At 36.3% G+C, this 3,068-nt stretch overlaps 1 long non-coding RNA gene across 1 annotated transcript in view; it reads right to left on the reverse strand.

Annotated features, from left to right (window-relative positions):
- LOC144977273 (uncharacterized) overlaps positions 1–2,761 on the reverse strand; it is a 3,299-nt gene extending 538 nt beyond the window's left edge. Inside the window, exons 1-2 of the long non-coding RNA XR_013646286.1 lie at positions 2,134–2,761; positions 870–991 (exon numbers count right to left, since the gene is read on the reverse strand). This is a non-coding gene — a long non-coding RNA (uncharacterized LOC144977273). The remainder of the gene's footprint in view (positions 1–869; positions 992–2,133) is intronic.
- Positions 2,762–3,068: the final 307 nt, after the last annotated feature.

Below are 3,068 nucleotides of genomic sequence, written 5' to 3' on the forward strand. Positions count from 1 at the left end.
ACCTAATGCGGAAACGAAGAGCAGTGCGCAAGCTATAAATAGTATGGAAATGCTCTATGTAAATACACGTATTCATATTTTTAAAATGACTTTTGTAATTAAAAATAAAAAGCCACTAGGTGTTGCTTGCTGTTGTTTCCTAAACTCAATTTACCATGGATGACAGCAGCAACAGCAGCAGATGCATATAATGATCAAACTGTAATTCTTTGATAGACAACATAGTCAGCAAAAATACAAATACATACTAATGTATGTCTTCTTTGGCCAACGACAACCCCTCCCCCAACCCAATAAAAAAAAAAAAAAAAAACAGTATCAGTATCACCTCGTTTAGTCTTACAGTCAAGCGAATGTGAGCGTTTTCATTGTCAGATTGTGTGTCTATTTGCAAATACTTCATTACATGTCCTTAGTGTTGTTTTCTTGGACTATACACTTTCTAGAGATTACAATAGACTCATGTTTTGATGAACAGTGACTAAGGCAGGAAGGGATAATATTGCAAAGCTTATATAACAACAAGATGCCTTATAACTTAGAGGCAATTTGTACTCTCTGAAAAGGCAATAATTTTAGTTACAAATAACTTCATTGAAGAATAAATGTAATACAATGTGAAAAATGTTAAACAGAGAGGGATGCATAAGAATGAATCACGCAGCTATATATATGCACGTTTTATTTCAAATCTGAGGTATGTTTGGAATAATACAATGACTAATGTAACAAAGAGTAATCTTAGGCTCGACCTCCAGTGGAGGAAGACATTTTTTTCAAGGTGAAACGATTTATTCTTATGTTTTTCTTATGTCGTGTCTGGCACTGTTTCATACACACCTTTACCCAACTAATAACACAGTACAAACCTCTTCATAATCTTGAGGTGAGAAGTGATTGTAGTCAAATCTAGAACGAGGAGCAAGAACATCACAATGGCCATGAAGATACAAGCCCCTGCACCCACTGCAATGGCTGTAGGTCTTCCGTCCTTTAATTGGAAAATGAAAGTGAATATTAACAACAATTATGGTACATGACGTATATATCAAGCCTTCCCACAATATATATATACATGACGTATATATTATGTGACTTACTACGTTAACCGTGTACTATGTAGGGATGAACAAGAACTGGATGCGAACATATTTAGAATAATTTTAAAAAAATAAAAATGAAGCAGGTATTAAATCTATATGCACTGTCGAGGATAATGGTATAATAATTGGAACTGCAAACAGACAGAGAAACCACAAATAAGATCCCGTCGCCTAGGCATTCCACGAAGGAATATAGATAATCCATCAAACAAGATGTCTGATGTCAACAGGAATCACCCATGTTGTCCCCAATGTGTGTGTGTGTGTGTGTGTGTGTGTGTGTGTGAGAGAGAGAGAGAGTGAGAGAGAGAGAGAGAAAGAGAGAGAGAGAGAGAGAAGAGGGAGGAAATTAAGCAAATTAACAAGAAATATAACACAAGAAAAATATTAAAGAGAGAAAAGCAATACATAACCAAAAACATACATTTTTACCACTCTATTTTAACTATTAAGGCAACTCCGTTCACTTTGCTGTATCCCAACATAATACCAAATTGACTCAGTTGGTCACATGTATGAGACAGAGAGAGAGAGAGAGAGAGAGAGAGAGAGAGAGAGAGAGAGAGGAGGGCTTGATATATATATATATATATATATATATATATATATATATAGAATGACTGAGAGTGTGTGTGTTTGTGTGTGTGTGTGTGTGAGAGAGAGAGAGAGTGTGTGTATGTGTGTGTGAGAGAGAGACAGAGAGAGAGACATACAGAGAGAGAGAGACATACAGAGAGAGAGAGAGAGAGAGAGAGAGAGGGGGGGAGAGAGATTGTGGGAAGGCTTGATATATAGATGGGTGTGTGCATATATATATATATATATATATATATATATATATATATATATATATATATATATGACTGAGAGTGTGTGTGTTTGTGTGTGTGTGTGTGTGTGTGAGAGAGAGAGAGAGAGAGAGAGAGAGAGAGAGAGAGAGAGGGGGGGGGGATAAAGTTAAACTTACTTAAAGAAAAAAGCAAACAAGCAAACAACAAAAAAGAATAAATAAAACAATGAATTTCCTCACCGACTGACTTGTTGTGTCATGAACTGCTGTGTTATCTTTTGAGATGACTCCGATCTCCTTGGCAATGCGCTCAGATGCCTCGTCACTGGACAGGGCTGTAGATATGATATTTTGGGTTGCAGGGGGGAGGGGGCGGGGGATTATATATTATCTGTTACTAAGAGATCTGATTTTGTTTCCAATAAGAAGTACCCATTATGGTGGTACGAAATTCAGTAATAAAATAAATATATTATTATTTCATAATTTACTACCTACATTGACCCGGAGACTCCTAATCTACGACTGGTGATGATGATGATGATGATGATGATGATGATGATGATGATGACGACTATGACGATGCTGATGATGATGACGATGATGGTGATGATGATGATGATGACGACGATGATGATGATGCTTGAGATTGGGGTGATCGGGATGATAAGGTGAAGGTGAATATGGATGGAGTGAATAAAATAAAACAAAAGAGATGAGTGAAAACATAACGCAGTATTTAAGTGAAAAAATACAGAAAAGTAGTAGTAGTAGTAGTAGTAGTAGTAGTAGTAGTAGTAGTAGTAGTAGTAGTAGTAGTAGTAGTAGTAGTAGTAGTAGTGGTGGTGGTAGTAGTAGTAGTAGTAGTAGTAGTTAGTAGTAGTAGTAGTAGTAGTAGTAGTAGTAGTTGGAGGAGGAGGAGAGGAGGAGGAGGAGAAGAGAAGAAGAAGAAGAAGAAGAGAGAAGAAGAAGAAGAAGAAGAAGAAGAAGAGAAGAAGAAGAAAGAAGAAGAAGAAGAAGAAGAAGAAGAAGAAGAAGAAGAAGAAGAAGAAGAGAAGAAGAAGAGAGAGAGAAAGAAGAGAAGAAAGAGAAGAAGAAGAAGAAGAAGAAGAAGAAGAGGAGATGGAAAATGTACAACACAAATTGTTTGGTTCAAAGCTTTATTAAAGTTATTG

This window comes from Berghia stephanieae, chromosome 7, assembly GCF_034508935.2.
Source record: "Berghia stephanieae isolate SIO BIC M18660-M18661 chromosome 7, UCSD_Bste_1.3, whole genome shotgun sequence".
NCBI classification, from domain to species: Eukaryota; Metazoa; Mollusca; class Gastropoda; order Nudibranchia; family Aeolidiidae; genus Berghia; species Berghia stephanieae.